The following is a 13,003-nucleotide window of genomic DNA, read 5'->3' as shown; positions in this document are numbered from 1 at the left end:
AAAAATTGAAATGTGTTGCACTAAAATGAAACTCACAGTTGTTATGCAAGAAGTATTTTTAAGATTAGAAAATTGCAGATGTGGTAGTACGAGTACAAAACAATAACTATTTATCATTTCCAGTGCTCAAAGATTTCATTGATTCTTCAGGTGAAAAACTCACTGCTGAAATGCACAAAAGACTAGTGGAACATTTGAGAGCATTAGCTGCAAGTTTTCGAGAATATTTCCCTGTTCCACAACCTGGTAATGGTTGGATTGAAAATACTTTCACTAATGTAGAAATCCGTGACATACAAGGTATGAATCTCTCTAACACAGAACAAGAACAGCTATTTTAACTATCCTGCCATACTTCATGGAAAAACTTTTTCAAAGAAAATAAACTTTGTAGCTTTTGGTTGCGTGTGCTGTGAGTATGTAGAGTTGTCTAAAAAGGCATTGCAACATTTGATGCCTTTTCCTACCACTTATTTATGTGAGTAGACGTTTTCTGCTCTTTGCAGTATTAAAACCTTAAACGAAACCGTCTTAGTATATGGAATCGGACCTAAGATTGATGGTGACAAAACTTATTCCAGATTTCAATGCAATTATGGAAAAACACAATGACTTTCATTCCTCATATTAGTGACCACACATTTAAGAATTTATCACGTAGATTTCCTTTTTTTTAAAAAAAAGGAGAAAAAAAGAAAAGAAAGAAAGAAAAGATGACATTGATTTTCAGTCTTGAAAGTTACTGTATTTTCAATTGAATTTTCGACTGCATTATTTTTCTTGATCTTTTTCTTGCCAGTGGTAATTCTAATTAGTATATATATATATATATATATATATATATATATATATATATATATATATATATATATATATATATATATATATATATATATATATATATATATATATATATACATATACATATATATATATATATATTTAATACCATGTGAAATTTCAGATAGCATTGCAAGAGGGGTCTGCAGATCACTTTCCGAATGAACAGGGGGTCCACGTTATCGGAAAGTTTGAGAATCACTAATGTAGAGGATATTGTATAATATAGATGCAGGTGTAATTTGCGTGGCTTTTCACAAGATACTGTCTCTTCTCTCCGACTTTATTGTTTTCCAGCTTTGTTCATAATTTCCTATTTCTAGCTTGGAACGGCGACGTGATCCTACAATCGAGTTCTCTTAGAGGCGAAATAATGGAATGAGGAACGGCCTGGAAGTTGATCTTGGATTGTGATATATGGATCCGCCAGATGCACTGTAGTCAAGCCTCAGTGGTGATTCAGAGCCTGTTCTTCGTTACATCGATGCTGCACAACGATGTAAAATACAGATACCAAACTAAAATTTAAAAAAAATAACGTCCCGCGTTTGTAAACTAAGGGAGACAATCAGGTGATATGAATGAAAATGGTGGAATGAAGAAAGTGGGGAATAACATTAGATTCCCGTGAAAGCCTACGCACACGGACACACTTGAACCTGGGATCCCACGCATCAGAAATGAGCGTTCTACCACTGAACTACGGCGCTCCTCTAGAAAGAAATTCTTAATTCACAAACAAACGTAGAACTATGACTCCTTAGCATTAAGCGTTGTACTTTAAGATATAAGATATAAATAATTTATTATTAGTGTTATTATTAGTATTAGTAGTAGTAGTAGTAGTAATAGTAGTATCAATTGCTTATGTACTGTATCTGAAAAAATATCCAGAAAAGATCATTGTTATTTAAACTTTACTCGTCCACACATTCTACATATCTTCTTCATTTGATCTATGTATACAGTGACAAATTGCTCCTGTATAACGAACATTTTCATGCGTTATCCTTTAGTTCTATGCAGATCAACCTATATGAACTTCCTATGCCACAACACAAGAAAGATTGTGTCTAATCAGAGTATGCACGTTGATCTGAGTGATGTGGTTTAATTTACGACTTCTGTAGCCATTCTTATTGGCCTTCTAAGTCAGAGTTTGCTACCTCTTAATCCGAAAGTTTCCTAATACCTTCGTGGCTCAACCAAACGTTTTGCACTGTAACAGGAACCTGAGATCTTGTGTACCTAAAACACGCTTGCTAAACACACAGATACATGAGAGTACTGTATCATGAGAATCAAACTAAATATATGATTTCCTTTCTCAGTGTGAAATAAAATGAAATGAAATGTTTAACTTAACGGTACCTCACGTATGACTAATGGAGATGGATGATTAATGAATTAAATGGTTATGAAAGAAATGGTGGAATGAGAATATAGGAGGAAACTGAAGCCTACGTACATAATGTTGTCTACCAAACTTGAAATCAAATCGCTCGACCATTCACGCCAGAGGTGAGTTCTCTATGCCTCTCTAATTGATTATCATACAGTAAAACCTCTGAATAGTGGACACCGATGAGACATGATTATTTGGAAGGGGATTATCTAGAGGAAGCACCCTATTATTTTGAATCAAGTGAAATAAGTATATGTAATTTTACCCTTGCCCCATGATTTTCCTCCTTGGAGAAGGAATTTTCGAATTTATGCATTTTTTCTTTACTTATGTCACAAATCTTACATTTTTGCAAAATTTCAACTTTTCATGCTTATAGGAAGTAGGCTACCGAGGGGTTTTGATTGAAATTTTATGTAGGCCGTGATCTGGTACTGGCTAGTACTGCAGCTAATTTTCATTGCACCATCTTAGTGAGAAGTGAAATTGTCGTAGTTGATTATCATAGAGAAGCATACTGTAATATCCTACACGTGGTTTATATTTGTAAACACCAACACATGCTTTTTATTTATAAACAAAACCACGCGCTCTTCAATTACAAGTTATTACATGAAGCAGACAAACAGGAATCCTCGTCACCATCTGGTCATGTGACAGAAAAGGTGCACCAGCTTCACTGCTGCTAAGAAGTAGATGTAAAATTTCATGCGACGCCTCAATCGACATCAGTCTCAGCTGGTTGACTCCACTCTCTTAGCTTGCTTGAAGCTCTGACAAGGGGTCTTTTTTTTTTTTTTTTTTTTTTGACAATTCGATTTCTGAAAATGCTTGCTATCATCGAATGCAGCACCCAAAGAAACCGAGAAAAACAAGTTTTCAGCGGAAGACTGGAAACAGGGCCGGAGATAAAGGGGTCCAAAGTTCGAATACAGGACGCAGAAAGTGCATATAAACATCATGTAATTTTGAAATGAGGGGAGGAATTGAGATCAAATTTGAGATGTGAGTATCGAGTGTGAAACTCTTCAGAATAGGTATATTGCACATCATGTCGGCCATCTTAAAAGTCGCCATATTGGAGTTATCGAAAATAAAAAAACGGGAAGGAAATCATGTGGCATATCAATTTAGGATAGCCTGTTCCCAGAAATTCAAATATGAAGGTAGTTTTTGCCAACCCACAATCGTCGGTGTATGCGTAGAAGAGCACTAACGAGTGTTAGAACCAGTAATTGTAGCTGGAATAAGTCATAAATACACAAGGACTCTGCATGGGACAGGAGTCGTGTTTTGTAAGGTACTACGCCAACATTTTCCAGTGGGTCTACTTAAAATTAGGTTACAGGTTCAAAACGCTATTCCCTATTAACACTAATTACTGTTGGAATTTAAGCATCTGTAGTTTCCGCCTCATGAGCAACTTTCTCATGTAGCTATTTCGAGGATCTTTAAGGTACTACATTGATAGAATTGTATCCAACTTTCAAGCTTGATTTAACAACATAATACTCCCTTATCCTCAGCAATAACTCTAAAACTGTGCCCACACTCACAACCCTATTTTGATTATGTTTCTGTTTCACATGAATCGATTGAAGTGGCAGAAGATACTACCATTAATTTCGCCTGTCCAAAATTTCCAGAATCCGTAACTACTCAACACATAAGGGTTGGTAAAAACTAACTTCATATTTGAATTTCTGGGAATAAGCTATCCTAAATTGATATGCCACATGATTTCCTTCCCGTTTCTTTATTTTCGATAACTCCAATATGGTGACTTTTAAGATGGCCGACATGATGTGCAATATACCTAATCCGAAGAGCTTCATACTCGATACTCACACTTCAAATTTGGTCTCAATTTCTCCACTCGTTTCAAAATTACATGATGTTTATATGCACTTTCTGCGTCCTGTATTCGAACTTTGGACCACTTTATCTCCGGCCCTGTTTCCGGTCTGCCGCTAGAAACTTGTTTTCCTTGGTTTCTTTGGGTGCTGCATACGACGATAGCAAGCATTTTCAGATACCGAATTGTCGAAAACTGAATGGTCCCTTGTAAGAGATCTAACCTAACTAACCTAAGCTTTCTAGCTTGTCTGGAGCTTTGAGGCCTCCTGCCCACTCAGCTTGCATAGAACTTTGTAGAAATCCTTCCCTTGGCTGCTTGTGCCTTAAGACACCTATTTACCCTAACTCTTGGTGGTTTCTGTATTAGTCTTAGGACCGCACTTATAATGACTTCGTGTTATATTGTTTATAACAGATTTTTATGATAAAATGTTGTGGGAGAAAACCGAATCCTGTGTATAAATTGCTCTATTTCTATCTTAACAAGATCATTTTACAAAATTGTTTATATTTGAGTTTCTGAATACAGAGGTTTCGATTTACGAATGTGTCAGTAATTCACCATAGCCTTGATACAGCTACTTTAATCACGGAACCATTTTTAAGGTTTCTCATTTTCTAATTAAAAAAGAAAAGTAGTTTAACTTTGAGTTATCTAATAATTAAGTACTTTTTTTGGTAAATACGTACTTCTATAGAACATTTGATAAACAAATTTTGTATAAATTTCAACAAACTCATTCATCACCCACATCTTTAAAAAAAATCCTTTATTTCTTTAATTTAAATACAAAAAAAAAAAAAAGACTAGTAAGGACAGTTGATTTAATTAGTAGATCCTGTTTCTGTAGTATTCTGTTTAAGTAGATCCTTCAAAATATATCTAAGCCAGACAGTTCAGATGCTCCCAACGATTATCACACAATTGCTGAAAGAGAAAGTGTTGTGTTTTAGAAACAATTTCATTCTAAGAACAAAGTCCTTAAAAGAGCGTCCTTAAAAGCGTTTCACAAATCATAGGTAGGGTGTTTTAATTAAAAGTATACAGAACACAAACCTCATAGTTTAAACGTATTTTTACTAATATCAGCAATACATTAAAATATTTTCCCAAAAAGTAACAACATATTCAAGACATATTCTACATGTTCAAGACATAGAAATGGATAAATTAAAAAAATAAATAAATTTTTAGGTGAGACTTTGGCCACTAGTTTCTTTTCTTTTCTTTTTTCTATTTTTAACAAAATAGTATGGCTTCCTGTCCAAAATGTGTGTGTGGATCGGCACCATAGAAAATATGCAATCTGCCCAAACCTTTGTGAATAATTCAAATCTTCATAAAAACACAGCATGAAAATGCACGCATATTGATGCTAATATACTAGTCTAGATATCTTTTTCAATTATGCACTTGTTATTTATCATTTTAATCAAAAGCCACATAGGCAAAATCACAATAAACATACAATGTATGCTTTTATGGCTTGGTCGCTGAGCTGCCGAGAATCGAACCCGTTTCTACCTTTTCCCGATATTTCTGTATTTTGAAATGAAATCTTTCAGTTTTATGTCCCACGATTATGCCGTGCAGGCTAAGGAGACAGTAATGAATAATTTGATGAAATGAAGAAAGTAGGAGGAAAAGGGAGTACCACACACACGGCAAACCACAAAGCCCCCTTGGCGCGAGATGGCATCGAACCAGAGGCCTAACGCACTACCACATATTTAATACATTTAATTATCTTTAACTCATATATACATATTTATAAAAGAATAAAGACACTTGTCACACTTTACTTTTCACAGATGAAGAGCGGGTTTTCTTTAGAGTCAATGAAAGGAGCATTGCTTCAAACTCATAACTACCATTTGTTGCCTGTTTCTGTTCAGTAATTTGATCCTATACTTCTAACGTCTGTAATACGTTCTGGAGCAGGAAGCACAGCAGCTTGTGCTTCACTCAAACATTTTGTGCTTTAATAAAACAGTAACTCGCAACATGAAGCTGCTACTCAATTATTGTTCAAGAATATTATTGTTGACTTATTCAATACTTCCATTTATCTTGAATGTCGTCACAAAAAAGTTTGCCTTTTGAGGAGAGACGTATTACACCCTACTTATTTCAGTCTTTAGACCTAAAACTCGAAGAAAAAGGATATAGGCTAGTTATGGGCACTAGGTGCCCATCACTGTCATGTTCCATTAAAGTAAAATACAGTGGTGAGCACCTCATGATTTGAGAGCAAAACTCATTTAGACTTACATCTCATTAGCATGAAGTGCTCTTATCGTTTAATAATCACTCAAAATAAAAAAAAAATAATTTCCAATTGATTTATAATGAAACAAAACCTTAATCAGTACGCCTATCTGATTAAAAGAATTCTTTAGAAATGAACAACAACCATCACAACGTTTTACATCGCGCAACTTTCTACACCCCGCCACACACACGAAAAAAGGAAGACAATTGAGAAACTGTGAGCGTAAAGAAGAAAGGCGTACCAACATTTGAAAATCGTCAATAGCTCGCTACAGGCGCGCAGACTCTTATTATTTGAAAATAATTGGCATGGGTGCCCATCACTATCAGAGTGCCCACGACTGTATAGTTTCCCCTACGTTTGATTGGAAAATATAGTAGGAACTATTTTCACTGAAAGATTTCTAACTAAAGTTTGTGACGGTCTAATCTTGATGCACAGTAATTGCAACATACATCTAAAATCAAGTATATTTGGATTTTTTGTATATTCAACTCTTTTGAAGCTGTAAACCCTGCACCAACTCATTTAAAGGAGTACTATAATTACATCCTGGAGTCTCACCTTCAGGCCTCAAGACACAAATAAAATCTTGGTTTGGAGCTAGGCTCTCAGCTACATCAAGAGCAAGAAACGTGTTGCGTATATTCCGAGATTGAGAACGAGAAGGCGAATATAAATTTGTAACCTGTATATTACATGTGTTGACTGTCCTGCCTGTGGGATGGAATAGGGTAGGTGAGAAATTTATAATATTTTATACTACTAATGCTGTACCGATACTAAGAACGCTAAGCCTATCTCTTTAGCAACAAATCTCAAAATGAGAATTGCTGGGATTTTTGGTTGCAAATTATTATATTGATCGTAGCAACTGTTAAAGACATTACAACGATGAAAATAAAATTACGTGTGTACACACTTACCAGTAATGCCTTGAAAGGGATAAATATTGTCTATTCCAGGCCTGTCCATGAATTGGCTACCGGAGCCGAAGCGCGAGCGAGCACGAGCGGAGAAAAGAGCAGGTGAACACAGATGGTGGTAGCTTCGCCCCTTCCACTGCATCCGATAAGTGTTGCCAACCACACATGATGGCAAAAAACCTACGGCCAAGCCTGGTCAGAAATTCGCACGATGTTGAAGCATTGAGCAGACGCAAGCGTGAAATGTGCAAGTGTGCTCTCCCCCTCCCCCTCCCCATTTCGAAAGCAGTGACGCGAAAACACTGCAGGAAATAAAATTGGTACGTTTTTTGGTCGAGGAAGACGCATGATAGAGATTACAGTTAGCGTTGAAGTAACTAACACATGAACAAGAAAGAAAGAAACTAATATTAAACATGTCAGCTTACAGACGTAAAAACGACTGCAAAAATCGGAAACGAATTGTTTCAGACCTTTTTAGCTTGCTTACACAATTATTATTATTATTATTATTATTATTATTATTAGTAGTAGTAGTAGTAGTAGTAGTAGTAGTAGTAGTAGTAGTAGTAGTAGTAGTAGTAGTATTCGGACCAAAGAGGGATGAAAATGGGGATTGGAGGAAATTCATAATGAGGAATTGCATAGTTTATACCGCTCACCTAACATTGTTAGGGTCATTAGGTGTAGAAGGCTCAGGTGGGCAGGCCATGTAGCCAGAATGGAAGAAATTAGAAACGCTTTCATAATTTTAACTGAAAACCCAATTGGAAGAAGACCACTAGGAAGACCTAGGCGTAGATGGAAAGACAATATTAAGATGGATCTTGCAAAAATAAGAGTACAGAGTAGAAACTGGATCCAGTTGGCTAAGGACAGAAGTTAGTGGAAATATTTTGTAAACGCGGCATTGAACCTTCGGGTTCCATAGGGCATATAGTTAGTTAGTTAGTTAGTTATTATTATCTAAAAGAAATGTTCAAATGTTGTTAAGAGACAATTACACAGAAGAACTGAGTTCCGACCAAACACTAATTTGCCGGAAGGAAATTCCAGTGCAGTCCAGCCCACTTTAAGCGTTATCCGTGCAACCCACGTTTCATGTTCAAGATATTGGGAATAATTGTTCGTATCATTCAGTTGGAACGTTTCCTTCCGATTTTACGCTGTTACAGTAGCCCTACAACATTGTGACTTTCAAAATCAATCAGTATCTATCGAAGAAAGACAAGCGTGTAGCTTCAGTCGTTGATATGATTTAACATTCTTTTTCACTTTCAACAAGCCACCGGCAAGCAACCAGCCAGGCACAATATGTTTTTCATTATTAAAAAGACACTCCTTGTTAAAAAAAAACACTAATGGTAGTCACTAATGATCACTCTTAAAAATTAATTTTGTTTGATTCTTTGCGATCAAAGTAACTTTAAAAGTGGAGTAAGAAATATTATTCTTCCTATTGATGGTGTAATAGTGGCTTCTAATCTCCACAACCAACCCCTTGCTAAGCCTATTCGTACACACATACATTCATAAGCTAATTTTCTGGAGATAATACTTAGATAATTACAAACAAGTGCTACAGTATTTTTTTTTTTTTTGTATCAACAGATTCTCTCTTTTCCCAAAAAGCGAAACAACATAATATAACAAACCCACACTGGGATTAAAAACTTGATTATATATATATATATATATATATATATATATATATATATATATATATATATATATATATATATATATATATATATATATATATATCTTGAAAACCGGTTTTCCATTGGGCAAACTAGCAAATTTTTATAAATGTAAGCGTTGGTTTGATTCCACCACATCCTTCTTTAACAAAAGGAAAGAAAAAAGAAGAAAAGGAACGTACATAGTTTATCATTTGATTGCTGTTACAAGTTTGTGTTGCCTATAGTTAACGGTTACCACATTGTAAAAAACACTTTACACTAAATGGCAATCAGTTACCATACATACTTTTTTTTTTATTTGGTGGGCTAGTGATTACCGCCAAGGTTGACAACACTTCCGCTCCTCGAAGGACGAAACCCGAAGATTCACGAAGCACGAACAATGGTATTTGCACGTAGAGTGCTCGTGAGCGCTCACGAGGAGAGTTTCCACTATCTGCTCGCCGTGGCCAGGGCTGGTCTATTCTATTAATAGCATATGATTACACAATCTAATAAAGGATTCAAACTCTAAAAGCAGTGATTAATTACGATTACCTTAATTCATTGTCCATAAAATAGCTAAAGGAATTCCATTAGGAGATTTCGTCAAATTGTGACGTTGATTAAACACTCTTCGTTGCAATAATTAATTATAAATAATTCAAAGTTTAAAATCAAACAAAATTATGCCAATTATAATAATTAACTTTTTCAGTAATTTGCTTTCTAAGTTTCTGTCTTAACTTTAACTTGGAAACATAAAATCTAATTACGATAAATTTAAATAGAAAAGCATTTGCATTACATATTTTCAGGGATGAATTCAGGGGGTAGCCCGGGGGGGAATATCCCCCCGAAGAAAATTCATTCCCCCCCGGAGAAACCCAAAAAATTTCATTCAAAAAATGTAGAAATTACTTCACCCAATTATTTGCTTTTCTTTCCGTGGACATGCAGACGAAATCCGATCTCTCAATATACATATAAATGACGCAGACTCATTCTATATCTATAAATAGTAAACATGTAACGTCTAAAATAGAATACCAAATAGTCAATAAAACTTGTATTTTTAACTCTATGATCGAGTTTGGCAGAACATGAAATTGTTAACTGTTGAAGAAAGGTTTGTATTTTAGTAAATACTATACTCTCGCTCTATATTATATATTAGTAGGTAGCACTAGCACAGATTGAGATAGGAAAGGAAAGATAGGGAAGATCTTTCGATCATTCCATATGATCTCTGATGTCAGCAGACTTCAGTTCTTGAAAATGTACAGTTCTTGCATTATTTCAAATAGAACGCCTAAATCCCATTTCTCCCATCGGAAGTAACAGACGTAAATGTGTTTTACGATTGTTAAAGTAAACACACCTTTCTTTAATTAAAAATAAGTCAGTTAAAGGATGAGATTCAGAGGGCGTCATTTAGAGGGATCAGGGAGGAACAGTTATCCCTCCTGGGTTAGAGATTTATAGAATTTATCAATATAATTGTAGTATATAAGTGAAATATTGCTATTGAAGGTGATGAAGATCCTGCTCAGTGCCGTGCCATGGGGGAGGGAGAAGCGGGGCGACGGCCCCGGACGCCGAAGTAAGGGGCGCAAAATTCAGGAGGGGAAAAAGGAAAGAAAAGAAGGAAAGAAAAAAAAGAGGAAAAATGAGGTTTGAAACACATGTGCACATATATAAAATAAAAGGAAAAAATTAATAAAAAAGTGCTCAAAATCAAGGAAAAGCAGGGTTTACTTTTTAAAATTTTCACACCTTTCGCGGCTGGCATTTTCGCGGATCCCAAGAGCTTCAGATATCCTCTGATCTGATTGGCCGATACAGATACATCACGAGTCATGACATACATATAACACAAAGTAAACGCCAGCTGCTATCGGCACTCGTGGCCGAGTGAGGTAGCGCAACATGCTAGTAAGGAAAATCGTTTTTACCGTGGGTTGAAACCCTGTCCCCTTTTTTTATATTATTTTTAAAACTTTTTATAACACTTCTTTTGTTAAAATAATATTCAGAAAGTGATTTAACGATTATTTTTTAAAATTTTTCATTAAACTTCATTCATTAAAATAAATTTGCCCTTAGATCCAAAGTGATTTAACGATTATTTTTTTTAAATTTCCATTAAACTTCTTTCATTAAAATAAGTTTGCCCTTGTACTGTACAGATCCATAGCAAAAGCAGTAGTAGTAGTAGTAGTAGTAGTAATAGTAGGTGACGTCATCGGTACGTGGCCAATAAGAATGCTACTTCAGCCATGTTTTGGATGAACCTCTTGGGATCGGCGAAAATGCTCGCGGCTGGTCTGTCTACCTCATTCATATATACGGGGGTCCCTCGTATACTCTCGCGCCAAGCGCTGATTTTCCACGACACGACACTAATCCTACTTAAGATTTCGTAAACTAAACTATTGCAGTGCAGAAACCAAGGCTAATATGCTTGATTTAGAATCAGAAGTGTGAGAAAGAATGATAACTTTTTGTTAAGATTTTCCTATGTATGTTTGTTTTAGGACAGATTTAAATATTAGATTTAAATATTTGAGTTAATTTAAATCTTTTTAAAAACTTCTACATTAATAACAATCAGTAACTACTGAGTATAAGAAATAATAACAAAAGTAGCTACTGTAAATAGCAGTTAAAGATTAGTCTAAAATATTTTTGCCAGTCTTTATTTAATGTTTTAAATAAAATTAGATTTTTTTTTTAAATTATAATCTCACATTGAATATTTATCAGCAATTAGTCTCAATATTAGGTAAGATGTGCATGTGAATGGAATTGTTAAATATGCTGCTTTCTTGCAAAAGTACAGAAAAACAACCCTCCCCCTCGAGGAGTTGACATTCCCCCCCGGGTGAAAATGTCTGAATTCAACACTGCATATTTTTAACCTTATACTGACATTCTATACAATTATCTATTCTAGGGATATGGAACCACCTCGGTCATCCTTCTGCATTTTGAAAAAAAAAATGTTATACGTCCCACGGTTATGCCGGCTAGGGTAAAGGAGACGATCATAATGAGAAATAAATGAAATGGTGGAATAAAGAAAGTGGGAGGAAACGGGAGAACCCCAAGGAAACCCACGCACACGGTGTTTGTCCACCACAAAGTTCACATGGCACGAGCTGGGATCGAACCAGGAACCCCGTGCACCAGAGGTGTAAGCTCTATCACTAAGCCCCGAGGCCCCCTTCTGCATTTTGAGTTTTAGAATTTATTTTATTATGATCTATGAATGGCTGATTCGTGGAGGGGACAAATAGCTTCACTATTAATGTTCCAATTAAAACCATCATTAATAAATCGGTCAATATGAATGGCTGATAACATAACTCTCAACCACTCATTTTGACTGATTGATTGACTATTGACATTTTTAAAGATTTCAGAAGGGTGACAAAAACTACTTTTTGTAGAATGAGATATTGAATAAAAGAGTTACTTTTCTACACGGATTAAAGGCTGTTTTGAAGCTATTTGAGTATTTTGTGATAAAAGTTTTATTTAGACTAAAAACGCATTCAAGAACAGACGAATGAAAGAGATATTTTTAAACATACAAAACTGGTAGGCATTGTTCGCTTTCTTTTTAAGTTTTTTTGTCCCTTTTTTAGAGCGAAGCTGTATAAGATGGAACTCACTCGCTTAACGTGAGGTCTTAACCACATATACTCTCACCACGGATCGAATAAGGGTTCCCTGACAAGTAAAGGGTCCAAATGGATAAATCGAGTTGCGAAATGAGACATAGTGCGCGCCTGATAGAGGATGTGAAAATATGTGTATGTGCAAAGTTATAGCGGCTGAGCGCCATAAGAAACGGAGGGAATGGGGTCCAAGTTGGTGGGAGAAGGGCTATACTATGTTATAGAAATACATTAAAGGATCTGTTGAATCGTAAATAGAAAGATAGGCAATGAGTAAAAGATAGGCAATGCAAACGGCGTTAGTTTCACGTACTTAGACAATTTTTCGATTCATGAA

The 13,003-nt window shown here is 35.4% G+C and overlaps 1 protein-coding gene across 3 annotated transcripts in view; it reads right to left on the bottom strand.

Annotated features, from left to right (window-relative positions):
- Window positions 1-4,853: 4,853 nt before the first annotated feature.
- The window catches only part of LOC145686214 (uncharacterized), a 117,357-nt gene continuing 109,207 nt past the window's right edge, over window positions 4,854-13,003 (bottom strand). For all 3 annotated transcript variants that reach the window (XM_081759281.1, XM_081759291.1, XM_081759272.1), the window contains exon 17: window positions 4,854-5,030. The gene's annotated coding sequence lies outside the window, so the exon portion shown is untranslated. The remainder of the gene's footprint in view (window positions 5,031-13,003) is intronic.

Source organism: Thermobia domestica, chromosome 1, assembly GCF_964235325.1.
Source record: "Thermobia domestica chromosome 1, izTheDome1.hap1.1, whole genome shotgun sequence".
NCBI lineage: Eukaryota > Metazoa > Arthropoda > Insecta > Zygentoma > Lepismatidae > Thermobia > Thermobia domestica.
This window is presented reverse-complemented; position numbering and strand designations above follow the sequence as displayed.